The 26,266-nt window shown below is 45.6% G+C and overlaps 1 long non-coding RNA gene across 1 annotated transcript in view; it reads right to left on the reverse strand.

Annotated features, from left to right (window-relative positions):
- Window positions 1-1,823: 1,823 nt before the first annotated feature.
- Window positions 1,824-26,266, reverse strand: part of LOC148137996 (uncharacterized) — a 53,232-nt gene continuing 28,789 nt past the window's right edge. The window contains exons 3-5 of the long non-coding RNA XR_015754156.1: window positions 20,646-20,916; window positions 10,434-10,568; window positions 1,824-1,910 (exon numbers count right to left, since the gene is read on the reverse strand). This is a non-coding gene — a long non-coding RNA (uncharacterized LOC148137996). The remainder of the gene's footprint in view (window positions 1,911-10,433; window positions 10,569-20,645; window positions 20,917-26,266) is intronic.

Consider the following 26,266-nt stretch of genomic DNA (forward strand, 5'->3'; position numbering starts at 1 on the left):
TGTGCATTATTTACATAAACGAGAATATAGGAATCATCGTTAGTAAGCAAAATAAGTGTTACAGTGGGGAGTGAAGACAGTTACCGAAGAGGCTCTTGATCAACTGGACAAGTGGGTCAAGGAATGAAAGATGGATTTTAATTAATGGATTTTGTTAAGACAAAACAGGGACGACTAACACTGTTAATGATAGGGCCCTGTTCAATGCTGTCGAACAGACAGAGAGACCAAGGGGTGCAGTGACATTGTTCCTTGTCAGTGGTGTCACAGGTGGACAGGGTGGGGAAAGCGGATTAGGTACACTTGCCCTCATGGGTCAGAGCATTGAGCTGGTACATCATGGTACGGCTGGACAAGACATTGCTGGGTCCCCAGTTGGAGTACTGTGTAGAATCCTGATTTTCCCGATTTATGAAGCATTTTCTGAAACTGTACACAGAGCAAAGACTGACGAAGATGTTACTGATACTGGAGGGTTTGACTTACAAGGTAGGATGGATAAGCTGGAAAGCACAACAGTGGGAATGAGATAGCTTTGGCAGATAAGGATAAGGAGAATGCAAGGAAATTCTTTAGCATACAAGTACAAAAAAGCAACTAGAGAGACAATAAGGCCCCTCAGGGGTGGAACCAAAGGAGATGCGCGAGACCCTAAATGAATATTTCATGTCAGAACGTACTGTGAACAAAGACTAGAAAACAAAGGGAAAGAAACAGTGATGTCTGGTAAAGTGTCCCCATTACAGAAGAGGTGGTGCTGGATGTCTTAGAACACAAACGTAGAAAAAGCCCGAGGTCCTGAACAACTGTATCCCAGAACATTGTCGCAAAGCAGTGGCAGGGACATGAGCAGAAATATTTATATCATTGTCCTTCGTATTTCCATTGGGCGTAGGTGGCTGAGGGGTGACCTTATAAAGGTTTACAAACCATGAGGGGTACAGGTAAGGTGAACAGTGAAGGTCTCTACCCCAGGGTAGGGGAGTCCATAACTAGAGGGCAGAAATATGAGGTGGGAGAGGGAAGACTTAAAAGGGATCAGAGGAGAACATTTTCCACAGAGAGCATGGTGCACAAATTGAATTAGCTGCCAGGGGAAGTGATGGAGAGAAGCACAATGACTACATGGAAAAGACATTTGGGTGGATACATGGAGAGGAGAAGATTTGAAGGGATACGGGCCAATTATAGGGAAACGTGACTCGTTCAGGAACCGTGTTCAGCATCGACTAGTTGGATCAAAGCAAAGGTTCTGTTTCCGTGCTGCATGACTCTGCCATTGGAGGAGGAGACTACCGAGATAAGGCATGTTGTAGACACTGAAGCAAGTTACAGAGATAGGGATGGTAGGCTGGAAAGCAGTACATTTCAAACATGTGGAGGGACTACAGGGAAGGGAGAAGGTTACAGGGACAGGAACTGTTATAGGAGTTAAAAATTATTGAAGACACCGGTCCATGAGACATGCCATAGATACAATGTTGGAGACGGAAATACGGTACAGAAATCCCAGGCAGCATTCTCACCCTCTCTTGGGAACCCTGCTTCCCCTCTGTTGCACTGATGCTCACTAAGACATCACAGGCCTGGATTGATAACTGTGACACTCCCGATACTGTCTCAGTACAACAAAACTTACAGCAGCGGTGGTGGTTGAGCCTGAGGTTTATCTGTACTCTGCTCCCCCTCCAGCACTATATCCATGTCATGTCTTGTTATCCGATATATGGAGCCCTCTCATTGCTCTCTGCTCTGTGCACTCTGAGTGATCTTACCTCACTGCAGGATTTATTGAAGGATCCAGATCTCCCTGCCCTTGGTCTCTCTGTCGGACCAACCATCTTCAATGTGGTGATGGACGATACACCCCGCAGCTGTGAAATCAATTGAGTCGGGACCTTCCTGAGTACCTACAGGAGACAGACAAATAGACCGAATGGGAATTTATACTGATTAGTGAGAGTTACACATAGAGAATGGTCCTAAGTAAAACAGAGATCTGGAAAATCCCAGACTCCGTCCCTGGCCTGTGCTGCTGCGTCTCTCTGGAGTGGAGAATTCTGTTGACTCAGGATCTGGAGTAATTATAAGAGTGGGGGGCATTGACAGAGGCAGCAATTCGACCCACACAGTGAGGGATACCACATGGAGAGAGATACTGAGTGATATCACCAGAGTGCTGGAAGGCATCAGGCTCAAACAATCCTGTCAGAAGGCTTCAGAATCAATCAATTGTGTGGGAAGAAGGGGTTCTGCTTCATGATGGTATAACTGATCAGGAATGAGCAACCAGTGAGCAGGCGAAGTGATGGCCTAGTGGTATTATTGCTAGAGCATGTATCCAAAACCTCAGCTAATGTTCGGGGGAGGCAGGATTGAATACCACCATCAGAAATGGGGGAATTTGAAAACAATACTTTTGAAGATAATAATTAATAATCCATAAATAGCTATGAGACAATTGCTGATGTACAAAAAAATACAAACACTTGTCATTTCGAGAAGGACATCTGCCTATCCTCACGTGGTCTGCACAAAATACCCACAGCAAAATGTTTGTCTCTCAATGACCCTCTGAAATGGCCGAGCAAGTTACTCAGTTCAAGGGCAGCTAGGGCTGGGAAAGAAAGGCAGGTCAGACAGAGACACCCACATCCCATACCTGATTTAATAATCCATTAGGATAGTCCCACTGGAACCGTTCTAGGACCAATGTCCTGGCCAATCCTGTCGGTAGGTTTATGGACAGGCTGTAAACTGACAGAGATTATGCAGGGACAGGGTTCAGGTGAAAGGAGCTTTCCAAATCCAAATAGAAAAGGGAAGCATCGGAACAGCGTGGGGATGTGCCTGAAGACAAGCAGAAAGGAACAGGATGGGAAAACGTTTAGTTAAAACTGTACATCAGTGAATCGGTTTGTGACAGGAAATTGTGGGAAAGAGTAAGTTATGTTTTGTTTGGAATGGACAAAGTCTCTGCAATAAGATAGATGGACTTGTGACACAGAGATAAAGGAGATTTAGACACCAGAGAGACATGGTTCCAGGGTGAACAAAAGGTGGAACATTAATATTCAATGGTTCACAACCTTGTGGAAATTCCGGAGAAATGAGCAACACTAACAATAATGGATACCAAAGGCATGACAGGGAAAGCATTTGGCATCAGATCATGAAGTTGAATCAGTCTGAATGTAAATTCTGGCTACTACTTGCCAAGGACACAAGCAGCTGAACAGTTTCAGCAACCGAACAGCATTTCATTGCTCATCACTGTGAAGAATAGGAATCAACTGGAATTTTTAATAAAAGCATTGTGATAATTTTGGGAAACTTCAATATTCCCAAAATCTGGGACATTCACCCTGACAACAGCGATATTGGAAGAGGAGTTCAGAGAATTTCTTTTCAGAGTTTCTTTGAATAACACATTGTGCAACTGGCTAGGGATGTAACTATCTCAGAGCGACTGTTGTGTGATGAAATTTCGTGAATGAGTAATGTCACCTGGAGAGATCCTCTGGGAAATTGTGAGAAAGTGCAGTTTAAAGAAATATAAAGGTTTAAAGTGAATCACAGAAAGGACAAGCTACAACTAGAAACAAAAATAGCCAATTACATGTGTTTGAGAGGAGAACTGACCAAAATAAACAGGCGAAACGTGTGTCTATAAATGAACAGTGCAAAACATTTGAAGGAACCGTGTAAATCATTCAAATAAAGGACATTCCATTGAAACAGACATAACTTCAACAAGACATCCCCACAGGTCCCTTACTCAGGACAAAAGGGATCATACTAGATTATGAGGCTGAGAAGATCACCAAAAAGCACTTAAAATCCTGACGTTAGAGAGTGTTTTAGGAGTAAGTTTAAAAGGGATTGCAACGGGTCTGCTACCAGGGGGAGGGCATTGGGAAGGGGTAATATTGGCAGGGCATATTGTAACGATAGGAACAGGGAGAATTGGAGGTGCTGGAGGTTGTGAGAGTGTTCCAGAGAGTGGTCATGGCCTGAACGATGTTACAAAGCCAGTATGGATTGCTGTAGCTGGAGGGGTGTGCAGAGGTAGGGAGGGACATAGGTATTTTTATTTATTCATTCATGGAATGAGACTGCCACTGATTGGACCATCAATCTTCCGCCCCCCACTGCTACTTGCCCAGATGGTAGCTCAGAGTCAGCCAAATTGTTGTGGGTCTGGAGTCACGTGTAGGTCAGACCAGGTTAGAATGTCAGATGTCCTTCCCTAACGGAGGTAAGTGAACTAGATGAGTTCTTCCTACTGATCAACAATGGTTTCATGGTGGTCTCACCAATGTCTTGTACAGATACACCATGACATCCTTCTCCTACCCTCAATGCTCTGACCAATGAAGGTAACCATCCCAAACGCCTGCTTCACCAGCCTGTCTACCTGTGACACCACATTCAAAGAACTGTGTCCCTGCATCCTTGGCCTCTGACTGACAACACTACCCAGGGCCCGAGCATTAACTGTACAAGTCCCACCCTGGCTTGTTTCACCAAAATGGCACACTTCACATTTATCTAATTAAACTCCATCTGCTATTCTTCATCCCACTATCCCAGCAGGACTGTTCATCCTGTTGTATCACAGATAACCTTCTTCACTGTCCACTTTACCACCAATTTCAGTGACACCCAAAAACTTACTTACCAGGAAACCAATATTCCCCGCCAACCCATTTATCCAAATGACAAACAACAGTGGGCCCACTACACCGCTGGTCACATGCCTCCAGTCAGAAAAACAATATGTCTCCCACCACCCTCTGTCTCCTACCAACAAGCCAATTTTGTATCCAGTTGACTAGCTCCTCCTGAATTCCATATCCTTTTACATTGATATGAGCTTATTACCCTGCTTACCATACAGACACAGAACAGTACAGCACAAGACCCTTCGGCCATGATGCCATGCCAACCTTTTATCCGACTGTATGATCAAACTAACTTACGTACCCTTCATTTTATTATCATCCATGTGCCTATCCAGAAGTATATTAAATGTCCCGAATGCATCTAATTTTACTGCCACCACTGGCAGTGCATTCCACTCACCCACCACTCTATATGTAACGAACCTACCTCTGAAATCTCCCCTTCACCATCCGTGAATCACCTGAAAATTTTTCCCCCTTGTAATAGCTATTTACGTCAGGGTAAAAAATGTCTCTCACTATTCACTCTCTCTGTGCCTCTCATCATCTTGTTCACCTCTACCAGGTCACCACTCACCCTTCTTCACTCCAATGAGAAAAGCCTTAGCTTGCTCAAGCTTTCTTCAAAAGACATGCTCTCCAGTACAGGAAGCATCCTTGTAAATCTCCTCTTTACCCTCTCTAAAGCTTCCACATCCAGCATGTAATGAGTGGACCTGAACTGAACAGAATATTTCAAGTAGGGTCTAACCAGAGCTCTTTAGAGCTGCAGCATAACCTCACGGCTTTAAAACTCAATCCCCAAACTAATGAAATCCCACACAATATATTCCTTCTTAACAAGCCTATCAGCTTGTGTGGCAACTTTGAGGGATCTCTGGACTTGGAACCCAAGATCCCTCTTTTCCTCCACACTGTCAAGGATCCTACCTTTAACCCTGCATTCTGCATTCAAATTCAGTCTTCCAAAATGAATGACTTAACACTTTTGCAGATTCAACTCCATCTGCCACTTCTCAGCCCAGCTCTGCATCCCGTCATTTCCCCGTTGCAACCTACATCAGCCATTCCACCAACCTTCGTGTCATTGCCAAACTTACTAACCCACTCTTCCACTCACATCCAATGCATTTATTGGATTGAGGCTGGTATACAAGTTAAAGACCGCAATTTCAGCAGACAAGGCATGCAAGAACACAGCAGGGAATGGGGGAAAACTGATTATTAAACTGCATTTATTTCAATGCAAGGGGCCAGACAGCTAAGGAGGAGAAAGTGAGGACTGCAGATGCTGGAGATCAGAGCTGAAAATGTGTTGCTGGAAAAGCACAGCAGGTCAGGCAGCATCCAAGGAACAGGAGAATAGACGTTTCGGGCATAAGCCCTTCTTCAGGCCTAAGCCCTACTTCTTTCCTGAAGAAGGGCTTATGCCCGAAACGCCGATTCTCCTGTTCCTTGGATGCTGCCTAACCTGCTGTGCTTTTCCAGCAACACATTTTAAGCCAGGAAAATGAACTCAAGGCATGGGACTGGGATATTATAGTTATTACAGAAACATAGCTGAAGGAGGGCCAGGACTGGCAGTTCATTGTTTCAAGGTAGAGATGCTACAGGAAGGGGGGGCAAGAGAGGACGTGTGGTGGTGGGTTTTGATTGCATGAATCATTGCAGCAGTACTTAGAGAGGATATTCCTGTGGTATCGCCCAGTGAAGTTATGTTAGTGGAACTGAGAAATAAGAACGGGTCATCTCTTTGATAGATCGGACTGCTGACCCTGAATAATCTGTGGCAGACTGAGGAACAAATATGTCGGGACATCTTAACTATCAACCATAATAATAGGGCTGATAAGGTTTTTAAACTTTCCAAACCTAGACTGGCACTGCCAGTGTTCAGCGTTTGCAAGGGAGAAATTTGGTAATTGTGTTCCAGAAAACTCCCAATCAATATGTAAATAGCCTGAAAAGTGAAAGGGGCAAAACCTGACCTCCAATTGGGAACAGGAGAATCGACAGGATTCCTGATGAAGGGCTTATGCCCGAAATGTCGATTCTCCTGTTCCTTGGATGCTGCCTGACCAGCTTTACCAGAAACACATTTTCAGCTCTGATCTCCAGCATCTGCAGACCTCACTTTCTCCTCCAATTGGGAATCAAGGTAGGGAAAGGGACTGAGATGTGTTTGGGAAAGCATTTTGCCCAAGGGACCACAGTTCTGGTAGTTTGAAAACAGCTTTGGAAAAGGACAGGCCTGGTCCACAAGTGCAAGTTATAAAATGGGGCCTGACCAATCTTGATCGTATTAGACAGGAACTTTCAAAATGGGATTGGGGAAGGGAATTATTTACAGGGAGAGGGAAGTTTGGCAAGTGAGAATATTTTAAACGTGAGATAAACTGATCGATCAGCGCCAGCATGTTCCTGTTTGTGTGCAGCTCAATGCTGAGAGCATTCGGAAACACTGACTGTCTACTGAGGGGCTGGTCAAGGAAAAGAGACACATGTCAGGTATAGCCAGCTGGATCAAGGGAATCCCTGAGGATATACAGGGGCTGTAAGAATACACTGAGTAGAAAACAGGAATGGAGAAAGGCTACATGAAATAGCCTCAGCAGAGAAGGAAAGGGGAATCCAAAAGTGATTGTATCAGCATATTAAGTAACTCGGGACAAAATAGTGTCAATTAAAGATCAATGAGGCCATCGATGTGTGGAACTGCAGGATATTTGCTAAGATCCTAAACATTTTTTTCATTCCAGAACTTACTGTGGAGAAAGACTGGGGAACTCAGGGAACAAGAGTAATACATTAGACCACAATTGGAGTACTCTGCAATTCCAGTCTCTCTGCTACAGGAAGGATGTTGTGAAACTTGAAAGGGCTCAGAAAAGATTAACCAGATATTGCCCGGGTTGTTGCTGAATAAGCTGGGGTTACTGTCACCGGAGAATCGGAGTCGGAGGGATGACCTGACAGAAGTTTATATAAACATGAGGGGTATGGATAGGGTAAGCATTCAAGGTCTTTTCCCAGAGGTGGGGAGTCCAAAACTAGAGGGCATAAGTTTAAGGTTAGAGGTGAATGGTTTACAGAGGGACTGAAGGGACAGCTTCTTCACACACATGGTGATATGTGTATGGAATGAGCTGAGAGAGAAAGTAAGGAGACTGATACAATTACAACATTGAAAAGGTATCTGGATGGGCATCTGAATAGTAAGGGTGTAGACGTATATGGGCCAAGTGCTGGAAAAGGGAATGGATTTATTTAGGTCTTCTGGTAAGCCTGGACGAGTTGGGGACCGAAGGGTCTGTTTCTATGCTGTATATCTCTATGATTTGAAAAGAGTGCATGTTATAGAAGAGGTGGTGCTAGAGGTTTTAAAACACAAAGCTATGGCAAGTCCCAGAACTTGATCAAGTGTATCACAGGTCACTGTGGGATCCTAGGGAAGAAATTGTGGAGCCCCAAGCAAAGGTATGTGTACTACTGACAGCCATGTGTGATGGGCTGGCAGGCTGGAGAGTGGCATCATGGACAGTGAAGGATGTTTTCTGAGATTACAAAGGGATCTTGATGAAGTGAGTGAATGGGCTGAAAAACTAGAGATGGAATTTAATCTGAATAAATACGAGGTAATGCATTTTGTAAAACAAACAAGGGTAGAGCTCATACAATTAATGTTAAGGCTGCGGTTAGTGTTTTAGAGCAGAGGGACCTCCTAGTTCAGGTACATAAATCTTGAAGTTTGTATCACAGGATGGATAAGACAGTGCTTTGCATGCCTGATTATTGCTCAGTCCATTGAGTGTAGGATTTGGGACGTCACGTTGAGATTGCGCAGACATTTGTGAGGCCTGTTCTGCAATACTCTGTCCAGTTTTGGTCGCCCAGTTAACATGGAGGATATTATTAAGCTGCAGGGCGTTCAGAAGAGATTTACCAGGATATTGCTGGGTATGGAAGGCTTGAGTTCTGAAAAATGGCTGGATAGGCTTAATCTTTTTTCACTGCAGCCTGGAGGTTGAGACATGATGCTATAAAGGTTTATGAAAAAAAAGAGGTATTTAGATCAATTTTATGGTAGTTGCCTTTTCCTCAGGATAGGGGAGTCTCAAGAGGAGGGGCCACATTTTTAAGGTTAGAGGAGAGAGAGATGTTAAAAAAAAAAGATATGGGGAAATTTGCTACACAGAGGGTGGTTTGAGTGTGGAATGAAATTCCTGAGAAAGGGGTTGATGTGGGTACAATTACAACATTTAAAAGATATTTGGATAAACAGGCGAATAGGGAAGGGTTAGAGTGATATGGGCCATCTTCAGACAGCTGGGAAGAGTTTAGTTTTAGATTATGGTGGGTATCAACTGAAGGGTCAGTTTGCATGCTGTATGGCTCTATGACAAGAATATGGTTTTATTCCATTATTGAAGAATGGATCAGGGCTGGGCCCACTGATGTGCATCATCTACATAAACAATTTGGTTGAAAATAGAGGAGTGATTGTGCGAAAGTTTGTTGATGATCAGATTAATGGTGTCGTGGGCAGTAAATACGGTTATCAAAGGGGATCTTGACCAACTGGGCCAGTGGATCAAGGAATGAAAGATGGAATTTAATTCAGGTGTTGGATTTTGTTAAGACAAACCAGGGAGGACTAATGCAGTTAATGGAAGGACTCTGGCCAGGGTTGTCGAACAGAGAGAGAGAGAGAGAGAGAACAGGGGGTACAAGTTACATTGCTCCTCGGAAGTGGCATACCAGGTGGACAGGGTGGGGAAAGCGACATTTGGCACATTTGCCGACATTGGCCAGCACTTTGTTACATACATTAGATATATTTGTAACATTGTCCTAAATATTTCCCTTGGGCAGAGAGGCCACGGGGTGACCCTAAGAATGGTGAATATCCAAGGGTAGGTGAGTCCAAAACTAGAGGGTATCAACGGGAGGTGAGAAAGCAAGGATTTAAAGAGGGAACTGAGGGGGAACATTATCCACAGAGGACGGTGAATAGACGGAACAGACTGCCTCAGGCACATGGGAGAAACAAGAGCAATTACAGCATGGAAAAGACATTTGAGAGGTACATGGAGAGGAGAAGGTTTGAAGAGCTCAGGGCCAAACGCAGGGAAATGAGACTCGTTCTGTTTAGGTAACATGGGCAGCATTGAGGAGTTGGACCACAGGTTCTGTTTCCGTGCTGTATCACTCTGTATCCAGTTAAAGAGGATTAGAGTGATTAGGATTAAAGCATGTTGTAGACACTGAAGTAAGTTACAGCGATAGGGATGGTAGTCAGGAATGCAGTACGTCTCAAATATGTGGAGGGACTATTGGGAATGGAGCAGGTTACACGGACAACTACTGTTATAGGAGTTAAAATTACTGAAGTAACAGGTGCACAAGCCATGCCATAGATACAGTGTTGCAGAGTAGTGAGTCTTAGTACAGTGTTGGAGGAAGAGAACAGAACAGAAAGATCCCAGGCAGCATTCCCAACCTCTCGTCGGAGGCCTGCTTTAACCTCTGTTGTTCTGATGCTCACTAAGACAGCGCAGGCCTAGATCGATAACTCTGAACTCCCGATGCTGTCTCAGTGCAACTTAAGTTAAAGTAGATGTGGTGATTGAGCATGGGGTGTGTCTATACTGTGCTTCCCATCCAGCACTGTATCTGTATCATGTATTGTTAGCCAATGTTTGCAGCCCTCCCATTGCTCCCTGCTCTGTGCACTGTGAGTGATCTTACCTCACTGCAGGATTTATTGAAAGCTCCAGATCTCCCTTCCCTTTGTCTCTCTGGCTGACCAACCATCTTCAATGAAGTGATGGATGAGACACACAGCAGTTGGGGAGTCTATTGAGTCAGCAACTTCCTGAGTACCTACAGGAGACAGAGAAATAGACAGAATGGGAAATTAGACTGATGCAGTGACGATTACACAAGGAGAATGGAAATGAGCCCAACAGATATCTGGAAAATCCCAAACTCCATCCCTGGCCTGTACTGAAGAGTCTCTCTGTAGTGGAGAATTCTGTTGGCCCAGGATCTGGAGTAGCTGCAAGAGTGAGAGACACAGACAGAGGCAGCAATTAGACCCACACAGTGAGGGATACCACATGGAGAGAGACTGAGTGATATCACTGGATGCTGGAAGACTTCAGGATCACATAATAATGTTGGAAGAATGTGTTTAGCTTCATGTATCAGTGCTCAGGGATGAGCAACCAGTGAGCATGTGAACTGATGGCCTAGTAACATTATTGTTAGGGCATTTATCCAAAACCTCAGCTAATGCTCAGGGGAGGCAGGTTTGAATCCTATCATAAGGTATGGTGGAATTTAAAATCAATAATTTTTAAAATAACAATTAACAATCCATAAACAAATACGAAACCATTGCTGATATACAAAAATCACAATCCCTTAGATTAGATTCCCTCCAGTGTGGAAACAGACCTTTCGACCCAACCAGTCCACGCCATCCCTCCAAAGAGTAACCCACTCAGATCTATCCCCCTCGACCTAATACACCTAACATTATGGGCAATTTAGCATGGCCAATTCGCCTGACCTGCACGTCTTTGGACTGTGGGAGGAAACCGGAGCATCCGGAGGCAATTCATGCAGACACGGGGAGAATGTGCAAACTCCACACAGTCGCCCGCGGCTGGAATCGAACCTGGGACCCTGGTGCTGTGAGGCAGAATTGCTAATCACTGAGCCACCGTGCCACCCACTTGTCCTTTCGACAACGAGGTCTGATCATCCTCACGTGGTCTGGAAGACACACCCACAGCAAAGTGTTTGTCTCTCAATTGCCCTCTGAAATGGCCAAGCAAGCTACTCAGCTCATGGGCAGCTAGGGCTGGGCAATAAAGGCTGGTCAGCCAGAGACACCCACATCCCCTACCTGATTTATAAAAAAATCCATTAGGATGGTCCTATGGAACTGTCCTGGGGACAGTGACCTGGCCAATCATGTCGGTAGGTTTATGGACAGGGCTTTAAACTGGGGCAGGATCCAGGTGAAAGGAGCTTTCCAAATACAAAGAGAAAAGGTGAAGTATGGGAGCAACATGGGAATGTGACTGAAGGCAATCAGAAAGGAACAGGATGGGACAGAGTTTAACTACATCACGGAATGTGCATCAGGGAATAGGCCTGTGACAGGAAATTGTGGGAAAGAGTAACTTATGTTTTTTTTTGAATGCACGAAGTTTTATCAATAAGGTAGATTGATTTCTGACACCGAGATAAAAAAGATTTAGACACCAGAGCGACATGGTTACAGGGTGAACAAAAGTTGGACATAAATATTCAATGGATCACAAACTTACGGAAACTCAGGCAAAATGGATAATGCTAACAATAATGGGTAAGAAAGGCATCACAGAGAAAGCATTTGGTCTCAGATCATGAAGTAGAGTCAGTCTGAATGTAAATCCTGGCTACTTCTTGCCAAGGACACAAGCAGTAGAACAGTTTTAGCCACCGAACAGTATTCCCTTGCTCATCACTGCGTTACTCAGGAAATCATTGAAATATTTTTTAACAAACACATTGTGATAATTTTGGGAAACTTCAATATCCCCATAATCTGGGACAGTCACACTGACAACAGTGATATTGGAAGAGGATTTCAGAGAATTAGTTTTCAGTGTTTCTTTGAATAACAAATTGTGCAACTGGTGAGGGACATAACTATCTCAGAGCGACCATTGTGTGATAAAACTGTCTTACAAAGATAGGGAGGGTTGTGGAAGATGGAACAGGTGACAGATACAGGGTGGGTTTTAGGAATGGGAGGACTTTACATGGATTTGGAGGAATGCAGGGCGTGGTAACAATCACAGGGAGGATTTTGGGAACTCGATCCGAGAGGGGTACGGCTGAGAACAGAAGTGAGCCAAACAGTCAGGACAGGCAGGGACAAGATGGGATTAATAAATTAAGCTTCATTTAAAGTTTGTGCGAAGATTTGTAGCTCGGGTGCTCGTTGTTGTGGTTCTGTTCGCCGAGCTGGAAGTTTTTGTTGCAAACGTTTCGTCCCCTGGCTAGGCGACATCATCAGTGCTTGGGAGCCTCCTGCGAAGCGCTTCTTTGATGTTTCCTCCGGTGTTTATAGTGGCCTGTCCCTGCCGCTTCCGGTTGTCAGTTTCAGCTGTCCGCTGTAGTGGTTGGTATATTGGGTCCAGTTCGATGTGTTTGTTGATAGGGCAAGCCAGACAGAGAACAGCCAGGGAATTCCTAGAGGCATGGCATTCATCCACAAACTCCATCAACAAACATATCGACCTGGACCCAATATACCAACAACTACAGCAGACAGCTGAAACTGACAACCGGAAGCGGCAGGGACAGACCACTATAAACACCGGAGGAAACATCAAAGAAGCGCTTCGCAGGAGGCTCCCAAGCACTGATGATGTCGCCTAGCCAGGGGACGAAACATTTGCAACAAAAACTTCCAGCTCGGCGAACAGAACCATAAGCTGAATTTATTTCAATGCAAGGGGCCTAACAGGGAAGGCAGATTAACTCAGGGCATGGTTAGGAACATGGGACTGGGATCGCATTGCAATTGCAGAAACATGGTTCAGGGATGGGCAGGACTGGCAGCTTAATGTTCCAGGATACAAATGCTACAGGAAGAATAGAAAGGGAGGCAAGAGAGGATAGGGAGTGGCTTTTTTGATAAGGGATAGCTTTACAGCTGTGCCGAGGGAGGATTTTCCCAGAAATACATCCAGGGAAGTTATATGGGTGGAACTGAGAAATAAGAAAGGGATGATCACCTTTCTAGGATTGTATTATGGACCCGCCAAAGTCAAAGGGAAATTGCCAAACAAACTTGTAAGGAGATCTCTGCTATCTGTAAGAATAATAGGGTAGGTATGGTAGGGGATTTGAACTTTCCAAATATTGACTGGGACTGCCATAGTGTTAAAGGTTTAGATGGAGAGGAATTTTTTTAAGAGTGTACAAGACAATTTCCTGATTCAGTATGTGGATGTACCTACTAGAGAAGGTGCAAAACTTGACCTATTCTTAGGAAATAAAACAGGGCAGGTGAGTGAGGTGTCAGTGGGGGAGCACTTTGGGGCCAGCGACCATAATTCTATTTGTTTTAAAATAGTGATGGAAAAGCATAGACCAGATCTAAAAGTTGATGTTCTAAATTGGAGAAAGGCCAATTTTGACGGTATTAGGCAAGAACTTTTGAAAGCTGATTGGAGGCAGATGTTCGCAGGTAAAGGGACGGCTGGAAATGGGAAGCCTTCAGAAATGAGATAACAAGAGTCCAGAGAAAGTATATTCCTGTCAGGGTGAAAGGGAAGGCTGGTAGGTATTGGGAATTCTGGATGATTAAATAAATTGAGTGTTTGGTTCAGAAAAAGAAGGAAGCATATGGCAGGTATAGACAGGATAGATCGAGTGAATCCTTCGAAGAGTATAAAGGAAGAGGGAAATCAGGAGGGCAAACGCGGACATGAGATAGGTCTGACAAATAGAATTAAGGAGAATGCAAAGGATTTTTACAAATATATTAAGGAAAACAGGGTAACAAGGGAGAGAATATGGCCCCACAAAGATCAGCAAGGCGGCCTTTTTTTTGGAGCCACAGAAAATGGGGGAGATACTAAATGAATATTTTGCATCAGTATTTACTGTGGAAAAGCATATGGAAGATGTAGACTGTAGGGAAATAGATGGTGACATCTTGCAAAACGTCCAGATTACAGAGGAGGAAGTGCTGGATGTCTTGAAACGGTTAAAGTTGAATAAATCCCCAGGAACTGATCAAGTGTACCCTAGAACTCTGTTGGAATCTAGAGAAGTGATTCCTGGGCCTCTTGCTGAGATATTTGTATCAATAGTCACAGGTGAGGTGCCAGAAGACTGGAGGTTGGCAAAAGTGGTGCCACTGTTTAAGAAGGGTAGTAAAGACAAGCCAGGGAACGACAGAGCCTGAACTCAGTGGTGGGCAAGTTGTTGGAGGGAATCCTGAGGGACAGGATGTACATGTATTTGGAAAGGCAAGGACTGATTAGGGATAGTCAACATGGCTTTGTACATGGGAAATCATGTCTCAAACTTGATTGAGTTTTTTGAAGAAGTAACAAAAAAGATTGAGGAGGGCAGAGTGATACATGTGATCTATATGGACTTCAGTAAGGCATTCGACTAGGTTCCCCATGGGAGACTGATTAGCAAGGTTAGATCTCACGGAATACAGGGAGAAATAGCCATTTCGATACAGAACTGGCTCAAAGATAAAAGACAGAGGGTGGTGGTGGAGGGTTGTTTTTCAGATGGAGGCCTGTGACCAGTGGAATGCCACAAGGATCGGTGCTGGGCCCTCTACTTTTTGTCATTTACATAAATGATTTGGATGCGAGCAAAAGAGGTATAGTTAGTAAGTTTACAGATGACACCAAAATTGGAGGTGTAGTGGACGGCGAAGAAGGTTACAACAGGATCTGGACCAGATGGGCCAATGCGCTAAGTGGCAGATGGAGTTTAATTCAGATTAATGCGATGTGCTGCATTTTGGGAAAGCAAATTTTAGCAGGACTTATACACGTAATGGTAATGTCCTAGGGAGTGTTGCTGACCAAAGAGACCTTGGAGTGCAAGTTCACAGCTCCTTGAAAGTAGAGTCGCAGGTAGATAGGATAGTGAAGCATACTAGGATTTAGTATGCTTTCCTTTATTGGTCAGAGTACTGAGTACAGGAGTTGGGAGGTCATGTTGCGGCTGTACAGGACATTGGTTAGGCCACTGTTGGAATGTTTTAAACAATTCCGGTCTCCTTCATATCAGAAAGATGTTGTGAAACCTGAAAGGGTTCAGAAAAGGATGTTGCCAGGGTTGAAGGATTTGAGCTACAGGGAGAGGCTGAACAGGCTGGGGCGGTTATCCCTGGAGCTTCGGAGGCTGAGGGGTGACCTTACAGAGGTTTACAAAATTATGAGGGGCATGGATAAGATAGGATAAATAGACAAAGTCTTTTCACTGGGGTCATGGAGTCCAAAACTCGAGGGCATAGATTGAATTTGAGAGGGGAAAGATAAAAAAGAGACCTCAGGGGTAACTTTTTCACGCAGAGGGTGGTACGTATATGGAACGAGCTGCCAGAGGATGTGATGGAGGATGGTACAATTGCAACATTTAAGAGGCATTTGGATGGGCATATGAATGGGAAGGGTTTGGAGGAATATGGGCTGGGTGCTGGCAGGTGGGACTAGATTGGGTTGGGATATCTGGTCGGCATGGATGGGTTGGACAGAAGGGTCTGTTTCTGTGCTGTACATCTCTATGACTCTATCACTCATGGAGGTTATAGAAATAAACTGTGTGGTCGCGTCTGGAAGCGATTAAAGGTATACAATTTTGTAGTTACCGAAGGAAATTACATCAGTCGGGACCAGCAGAGTTTACAAAGACTGAGTGCGTTTTAGAGACAGGAAGAGTTCATAGTCATCATTAGAAATGCAGAAACTAATTTATGAGAGAAGCAGGGTCACTCTGCTTTGTGCCCAGAGACAAGGAGGAGTCTAACAGCTGGTGGAGGTTACTAAGGTACAGAGCTTTTTTGTTGTCGTGACAGGAAGGTGACAGAGATCATGAAGGTAGCAGGAGTTCAAAAAAGTCACAAAGACAGGGAGGTTTTTCAGGTCTGGAAAGGACTACACTGACCAGGATGGCTTAAGAAACTGAAGAATTGTTTTTCTTCAGTTAAGGAGAGATGTGACAGAACCCAGGATTAAAGGCAAAGGCAGAAACTTGGAGAGTTTTACTGACATGAGGAGCTTACAGGGATAAGCAGGATTGTAGGGGCTGATAGAAATAAGGGAAATGGTATCGATGAAACAGACAATGGAGAAACTGACAGACATAGGGAGGGTTCTGTGGAACAGATGAATTTACAGACAAGATGGTGATAATGAAGCCTGAGAATTTTCTCATGTTCCTTGCCCAGCATTGTTCCTACATCATGCCCTCAGGGTCTGAATTAAAGTCCACTAACTCCTCCCTGTGCTGTTTACTGTGAGTGATCTTACCGGCTGCAGGATTTACTGAAGGCTCCAGATTTCACTCTCCATCTCTCTCTGGCTGACCAAATGTATTCAATGTGGTGATGGACGAGACAGGAATTGGGAATTCTGTTGAGTCAGGGACATCAGGAATACCAACAGGAGACAGAGAAATAGACAGAATGGGAAATTAGACTAATGCAATGAAGGTTACACATGGAGAATGGCACTGAGTCCCACAGAGATCTGGAAATTCCCAGTCTCCATCCATGGCCTGTGCAGTTGCTTCCCTCTGGAGTGGAGAATGCTGTTGGCTCATGATCTGGAGTAGCTGCAATAGCGAGAGACACTGATACAGACTGCAATTAGACCCACACAGTGAGGGATACCACATGGAGAGAGACAGTGATATCAGCAGAGTGCAGGAATGTATCAGGATCACACAATGGTATTATCAGAAGTAGTTCTGACCAGTGAGCACTGCTACCAGTACTCAGGGAAGACTGAGCTATTTTATTGGGATAGGCCCCTCCGGTACCAGATTATGCAGTGTGTTATAAATAGACACAGATCAGGAGGGGGACAGGTCACAGGTGAATGGAAATTCCCAAGTCCAAAGAGAAAGTTTGAAATATTGGAATACCATGGAGATGTGAATGAAGACCAACAGAAAGAAACAGTAAGGGACTGAGTTTAATTAAAATACGACAGTGTCAAACAGATTTGTGACAGGAAATTATTGGTTAAAATAAAGTAAATGCCATTTCCGCCCCTCACAATTCCTCATACACCGCAAGTGACATCACTTCCGCCCCTCACATCATCGCTGATGTCACACACCCAGTGACTTCCACGCCCCCTCCCCCCACTGCCGTGTTTGCCACCACTTCCGCCCTCACCAACGCCACTCACCTGCATTCTGCTGACACCACCCCCCAGGTCCCACCGTCACCGTCCCCGCCCCCCAGAACTCTGAGGGGAACACCACCCCTGCTCATGGCTCCATCCCCATTCCCCCTAACACCACACCCACTCCAATTACAGGCTCCGTCGCCTCTCCCAGCTCCCAGTACTGCCGAGTTTTCACCATTCCCCCTGACCTCCCCCTCACTGAGGGCGAATGATCAGTACTCAACAAAGGCCTCACCTTTATCCCCCTCCGTCCACACATCAATGAATTTAATACACGCCATGACATCGAACACTTCTTCCACCGCCTCCGCCTCAGAGCTTACTTTTACAATGAAGACTCCCGCCTGTTTTCTGAGGACCCCTTTGCCGGCCTCCAATACACTCCACCCACCTGGACACCCCGCGCTGGCCTATTACCTGCCTTCGATTTCTTCATTTCCAACTTCCACCGAGACATTAACCGCCTCAACCTGTCGACCCCCCTCCCCAACTCCAACCTCTCACCCTCACAACGTGCAGCTCTCCACAACCTCTGCTCCAATACCGACCTCACCATCAAACCAGCAGATAAAGCGGGTGCAGTGGTAGTCTGGTGCACTGACCTTTACACCGCTGAAGCCATGATGCTAACTCAAAGACACCTCCTCCTACCACCCCCACAACCATGACCCACCTCCCATCACCAAACTGTCATCTCCCAGAGCATACAGAACCTCATCACCTCAGGAGGAGATCTCCCACCCACAGCTTCCAAACTCACTGTCTGGGATCCCCCACTGCCCGGTTCTACCTCCTTCCCAAGATCCACAAGCCTGACCACCCTGGCCGACCCATTGACTCAGCATGCTCCTACCCCACCGAACTCATGTCTGCCTACCTCGACATTGGCCTATCCCCCAGTGCTGGAACTACCTACATTCGTTCGAGACACCACTCACACCCTCCACTCCTCCAAGACTTCCATTTCCCTGGCCCCCAACGCCCCATTTTCACAATGGATATCCAATCCCTCTACACCTAATCCACCATGACAAGGACCTCCAAGCCCTCCGTTTCTTCATCTCCCGATGTCCACAATAGTACCCTTCCACCGATACACTCATTCGTTTGGCTGAACATGTCCTCACCCTTAACAATCTTTCCTTCAAATCCTCCCACTTCCTCCAGATCAAAGGGGTAGCCATGGGCACCTTTATGGGCCCCAGCTATGTCCGTCTCTTTGTTGGCTATGTAGAACAGTCCATCTTCCGTAGTTACAATGGCACCACTCCCGAAGTCTTCCTCCGCAACATTGAGGACTGCATTGGCACCACCTCGTGCTCCCGCTCCCTCGTCCTTCATCAACCTCACCAACACATTCCACCCTGACCTTAAATTTGCCTGGACCATCTCTGATACCTCCCTCCCCTTCCTAGACCTCTCCATCCCCATTAATGACAACTAACTTGACACCGACATTTTTTACAAATCTACCGACTCCCACAGCTACCTAGATTACATATCTTCCCACCCTACCGCATGCAACATTCCCAACCCCTATTCCCAATTCCTCCACCTCCGCCGTACCTGCTTCCAGGTGGGCCAGTTCCACCACAGAACACACCAGATAGCCTCCTTCTTTAGAGATCGAAATTTCCCTTCCCACGTGGTAAAATATGCCCTTCAACGCATCTCGTCCACATCCCGCACCTCCGCCTTCAAACCCCACCCCTCCAACCGTAACAACGACAGAACGCCCCTGGTGCTCACCTTCCACCCTACCAACCTTGGCATAAACCAAATTATCCGCCGCCATTTCCGCCACCTCCAAACAGACCCCACCACCAGGGATATATTTCCCTCCCCCACCCCTATCCGCCTTCCGCAAAGACCGTTCCCTCCGTGACTACCTGGTCAGTTCCACGCGCCCCCAAAACCCACCCTCCCTTCCTGGCACCTTCTCCTGCCACTGCAGGAATTGCAAAACTTGTGCCCACACCTCCCCCCTCACCACCATCCAAGGCCCCAAAGGAGCCTTCCACATCCAAAGTTTTACCTGCACATCCACCAATATCATTTATTGTATCCGTTGCTCCCAATGCGGTCTCCTCTACATTGGGGAGACTGGACACCTCCTAGCAGAGCACTTTAGGGAACATCTCTGGTACACTCGCACCAATCAACCACACCGCCCTGTGACCCAACATTTCAACTCCCCCTCCCACTCTGCCGAGGACATGCAGGTCCTGGGCTTCCTCCACCGCCACTTCCTCACCACCGACGCCTGGAGGAAGAACGCCTCACCTTCCGCCTCGGAACACTTCAACCCCAGGGCATCAGTGTGGACTTCACCAGTTTCCTCATTTCCTCTTCCCCCATCTTACCCCACCTCCAGCCTTCCAGCTCAGCACCGCCCTCATGACCTGTCCTAATGTCCTACCTCCCTTCCCACGTATCCATTCCACCCTCCTCTCTGACCTATCACCACCATCCCCACCCCCATTCACCCATTGTACTCTTTGCTACCTTCCCCCATCCTCCACTCTGACCTATCACCTTCTTCCTTACCCCATTCACCTATTGTACTCTATGCTGCTTTCTCCCCATCCCCACCCCCTTTCATTTATCTCCCCACTCTGCAGGCTCACGGCCTCTGTTCCTGATGAAGGGCTTTTGCCCAAAACGTCGATTTTCCTGCTCCTCGGATGCTACCTGACCTGCCGTGCTTTTCCAGCACCACTCTAATCTAGACTCAGGTTTCCAGCATCTGCAGTCCTTGTATTTACCTTATTGGAGGAGGGGACTACTGAGATAAGGCATGTTGTAGACGCTGAACCAAGTGACAGGGATAGGGATGGTAGTCTGGAATGCAATACATTTCAAATATGAAGAGGGACTATCGGGAAGGGAGGAGGTTACAGCGATAGGATCTGTTATAGGAATTAAAAATTATTGAAGACACTGGACCACAAGACATGCCATGGATACACTGTTGTATTGCAGCGAGTTTTAATATAACAGAACTTACGTTGGGGTGGTGATTGAGCCTGGGGTGTGTGTGTACTGTGCTCCCCTCCGGCACTGTATCTATGTCATGTTGTGTTAATAGATGTTTGGAGCCCTCTCATTGCTCTTTGCTCTGTGCACTGTGGGTGACCTTACTTCACTACAGGATTTATTGAAGGCTCCAGATCTCCTTTCCCTTTGTCTCTCTCTGGCAGACCAACTGCATTCAATGAGGTAATGGATGATCCACCCAGCAGCTGGGAAGGCTATTGAGTCAGGAGTTTCCTGAGTACCTACAGGAGACAGAGAAATAGACAGAATGGGAAGTTTCACAGATGCTGCGAGGGTTACACATGGAGAATGGCACTGAGTTCCACAGCGATCTGGAAAATGGAGCGATATTAATTAATTGTCCCAGATTGCTGGAAGATGTCAGGATCACACAATTGTGTCGGAAGAATGGGTTTAGCTTCATGATGCCCTGGTATGAGTGCTCACGGATGAACACCCAGTGAGCAGGTGAAGTAATGGCCGAGTGGTATTATTGCGAGAGAATGTATCCAAAACCTCTGCTAATGTTCAGGGGAGGCAGGATTGAATCCTGCCATCTGAAAAGGAGACATTTGAAATCAATAATTTTAAAAATAATAATTAACAATCCACAAATAAGTATGAAATAATTACTGATGTACAACAAATCCAAACACTTTAGAGAAGGACATCTGCCCATCCTGACATGGTCTGCACGACATACCCACAGCAAAGTGTTTGCCTCTCAATTACCCTCTGAAATGGCCGAGCAAGTTACTCAGTTCAAGGGCAGCTAGGGCTGGGCAAGAAAGGCTGGTCAGCCAGAGCTTCACACATCCTGTACCTGATTTAAAAATCTGTTAGGATGGTCCCCCTGGAATTGTGCTGGGAGCAGTGTCCTGGCCAATCATGTCGGTAGGTTTATGGACAGGGCATTAAACTGACAGAGAGGATGCAGGTGAAAGGAGCTTTCCAAATCCAAATAGAAAAGGTGAAGCAATGGAACAGCACGGGGATGTGGCTGAAGACAAGCAGAAAGGAACAGGAAGGGATAGAGTTTAACTAAAATTGTACATCAGCGAATAGATTTGTGACAGAAAATTGTGGTAGAGAGTATATAATGTTTTTTTTTTTGAATGGACAACGTTGCTGCAAAAAGGTCAATGGATTTGTGACACAGAGATAAAAGAGAGTTAGACACCAGGGAGACATGGATACAGGGTGAACAGAAATATTCAGTGGTTCAGTCTTGTGCAAACTCAGGCAAAATTGGTAACACTAACAATAATGGGTATCAGAGGCATTACAGAGAAAGCATTTGGCCTCAGATCATGAAGTAGAGTCAGTCTGAATGTAAATTCTGGCTACTACTTGCCAAGGACACAAGCAGCAGAACAGTTTTAGCCACCGAACAGCATTCCCTTGTTCATCACTGCATTAAACAGGAACTCATTGGAATTTTTTAACAAAGGCATTGTGATAATTTTGGAAAACTTCAATATTTGTATAATCTGGGACAATCACACGGTCAACATTGATGTTGAAAGGAGTTCGGAGAATTTTTTTTTCAGTGTTTCTTTGAAAAACACATTGTGCAACTGGCTCGGGACACAACTATCGCAGAGCGACCGTGTAATGAAACTTAGTGAATGAGTAATGTCACCTGCAGAGATCCTTCGGGAAATTGTGATAAAGTGCAGTTTAAATAAATATAAAGTTTTAAAGAAAGGACAAGCTACAACTAGAAACAAAAATAGCCAATGGCATGAGTTTAAGAGGAGAACTGACCAAGGGAAACAGGCGAAACAGACTGAAATATGTGCCTGTAAATGGACAGTGGAAAACATTTGAAGGGACAATGCAAAATACTCAACAAAAAGACATTCGATTGAAACAGTAAAAACCTCAGCAAGAAATTCCCACTGATCCCTCACTCAGGACAAAAGGAATCATACTAGATTATGAGGCTGAGAAGATCACCAAAAAGTACTTAAAATCCTGAAGTGAGAGAATGTTTTAGGAGTAAATGTTAATGCATTGCAATGGGTCTGCTCGCAGGAGGAGGGCTGTGGGAAGGGGAGCCACGGTCAGCGTTCATTGACACGATAGGAACAGGGAGATGTGAAGGTGCTGGAGGTGGTGAGAGTGTTACAGAGAGTGGTCAGGGTGTTACAAAGACAGGACGGTTTGCTGCAGCTGGAGGGGTTTGCAGAGGTATGGAGGGACATAGGTATTTTTATTTATTCATTCATGGGATGTGGGTGTCACTGCCTGGAACAACGTTCTTTGACACCACTGCTAATTACCCAGAGGGCAGCTCAGAGTCAGCCATATTGCTGTGGGTCTGGAGTCACATGTCTGCCAGACCAGGTTAGAATATTTGATGTCCTTCCCGAAAGGAAGTTAGTGAACTAGATGAGTTCTTCCTACTGCTCAACAATGTTTTTATGGTGGCCCCACCAATGTCTTTTACAGCCACAACATGACATCCCAACTCTTACTCTTAATGCTCTCCCCAATGAAGGTAACCATCCTAAACGCCTGCTGCACCAGCCTGTTTACCTGTGACACCACATTAAAAGAACTGTGTACCTGGGTCACTGGGTCACTGACTGACAACACGACCCAGGGCCCGAACATTAACAGTACAAGTCCCACCCTGGTTTGTTTCACCAAAATGGAACACTTCACATTTATCTAATTAAGCTCCATCTGCTATTCTTCAGCCCACTATCCCAGCAGTACTGTTCATCCTGTTGTATCATATATAACCTTCTTCACTGTCCACTTTACTACCAATTTCAGTGTCACCCAAAACAATTACTTACCAGGAAACCAATATTTCCATCCAAACCATTTATCCAAATGACAAACACCAGTGGACCAACTACACCGCTGGTCACATGCCTCCAGTCAGAAAAACAACATGTCTCTCATCACTCTCTGTCTACAACCATCAAGCAAATTTTGTATCCAGTTCACTAGCTCCTCCTGAATGCCATATCCTTTTTACACTGATCTGAGCTTATTACCCAGTTTACCAGACAGAACGTAGAACACAGAACAGTTCAGCCCAAGACCCTTCGGCCATGATGCTATGCCAACCTTTTATCCGGCTATAAGATCAAACTAACTTACATACCCTTCGTTGTACTATTATCCATGTGTCTGTCCAAGAGTCTATTAAATGTCCCAAATGTATCTAATTTTACTACCACCATTGGCAGTCCATCCAACCACCTACCATTCTCTATCCTCTGATCCATCCTCCATTCACCTTAAAATTACACCCCCTTGTAATAGCCATTTATGCCATAGGAGGAAAAGTCTCTGACTATTCACTCACTCTGTGCCTCTCATCATCTTGTTCACCTCCACAAAGTCACCCCACCCCCTTCTTCACTCCAATGAAAAAAGCCTTAGCTCCCTTCACCTTTCTTCGTAAGAACTGCCCTCCATTCCAGGCAGCATCTTGGTAACTCTCCTGTGTATGCTCTCTAAAACTTGCACACCCTTCCTGTAAACAGGGGACCAGAACTGAACACAATATTCCAAGTGTGGTCTCACCAGGACGCTATAAAGATGCAGTAAAACCTCACGGCTCTTACATTCAATCCCCTTCTAAGGGGAGCCAATGCAACATATGCCTTTTTAACAACCCGACCAACGTGCGTGGTGATTTTGAGGGATCTATGGAGACGGACCCCATGGTCTCTCTGTTCCTCCGCACTGCCAAGTATTCTGCCTTTCACCCTGTATTCTGTATTCAAATTCGACCTTCCAGAATGAATCACTTCACACTTTTCCAGATTGGACTCCATCTGCCACTTCCAGCCCAGCTCTGCGTTCTGTCAATGTCCCATTGCAACCTACAACAGCCCTCCACATTCCCCACCACTCCACCAACCTTCATGTTATTGACAAACTTACTAACCCACTCTCCAACATCCACATCCAAGTCATTTACAAAAATCACAAAGAGCAGAGTCCCAGAGCCGATTGTTACAGAACACCACTGGTCACTGAGCCCCAGGCTCAATACTGTCCATCTGCTGCCACCCTCTGTCTTCTCTAGGCCATCCAATCCTGTATCCAGACAGAAAGATTCCCCTGTATCCCAATCATCCTTCTTTTCTGAATGAGCCATCAACGTATTCTGCCATATCCTCAAAGAATTCAATAAGGTTTGTGAGGCATGACCTGACCCCTCACAAACCCATGCTGACTGTGGCTAATGTAACTATGGTTTTCCAAGTAGTCATAAATCCTGTCTTTAGAGTCCTCGCAAATAATCTGCACACCACAGACATTCGACCAAATCTGTAATTCCAAGAATTCTACCTCCGTAACATGGCTCGGACTTCACAAATCTTCCCTCCTCTGCCATGTTCCCCAGAAGGACACTGGAGGGTGGAGGGGGTTACAGAGACAGAGATGATATCAGGACTGGAGGATTTTGCAGACATTAGGAGGGTTGCAGTGCCAAAAGGAGGCTTCAGTAATTGTGTGGTTTGATGGTGATGAAGGCATTTGAGGAGGGAGGGAGGGAGGATTGTAGGGAAATGAGAGGTTTCACAGTTTAGGTGTTTTGTTAGGGCTGCAAGTGGTTTCTGAGTTGGGAAGGGTGTAAGCACTGGTGGATATTACATAAACATGTGGTTTTGGTTGCAATGCAGGAAGAGGATTCAGGAAGCTGGAGGGTATGGGGTCTGAACGAGGTTACACAAATGGAAAGAGTTGTCAGGAGTGGAGGTGTTTACAGAAACAGCAATGGTCTGATCTGGAGCAGACGACCCAGATTGGGAGGGATGTGGGGACTGGAGGTAGTTTCACAGGGAGGGAGGACCATAGACCCACAGGAGGTTACAGAAATGTAGAGAGCTGTAGGGCTGATGTGCTCATGGAGATGGGAATGTTGGGAGGGATGGAGAAGTTTACAGGGATCACGATGTTTGTAGGCCAGGGCTGGATCACAGACAGCGACTGTTTTAGGGAGCTGAGCAGATTACAGAAATAAAGTTGTTTGTATCGACTGGAAGAACAAACAGAGATATGCAGGGTAGTCATGACTGAAGATGTTTATAGACATAGGAAGGCTTAGGTTCTGGGGGTTATGGAGGCTGTGGAATCTGGATTACTTTTCAGAGACTGGGATAACAATTTTGGTCAGAAACAGTTTCACAGATAAGGGAGCATAGCACAAACAGGAGGAAGTTGAAGGGAGGGTGACGTTTAAACAGATAGTGGTGTAAGAGCTGGACAAGGTTATGAAGATGGGTAGATGATGGAGACACAGGAGGAGCTTACATTGACATGGGGATGATAGTGACAGGAGGGTGTTAAATAGATAGTGGGTTTTGTAGGGACTGGATTGGGAGAGGCACAGGCATGGAGTGAGTTCGACAGATCAGGAATACTGCGGAGACCTGAGAGGATTACACTGATAGGGATGGTGGTCGGGTCTCCACAGACTGTTGGTGTTTAGGGACTGGAAGAGACTTGGTAGATAGGGAGGGATGTAAGAGTTTATGGAGAGTGGAAGAGTTGGAGCAATTTGCAGAGGTAGGTTTCTCAGACAGGAGTAGGTTACAGATAGTGAGGGTTGTGTGGTCT

The sequence above is a fragment of the Chiloscyllium plagiosum genome, unplaced genomic scaffold (assembly GCF_037043375.1).
Source record: "Chiloscyllium plagiosum isolate Xiang-an unplaced genomic scaffold, Cpla_swu_hap1 HiC_scaffold_42, whole genome shotgun sequence".
NCBI lineage: Eukaryota > Metazoa > Chordata > Chondrichthyes > Orectolobiformes > Hemiscylliidae > Chiloscyllium > Chiloscyllium plagiosum.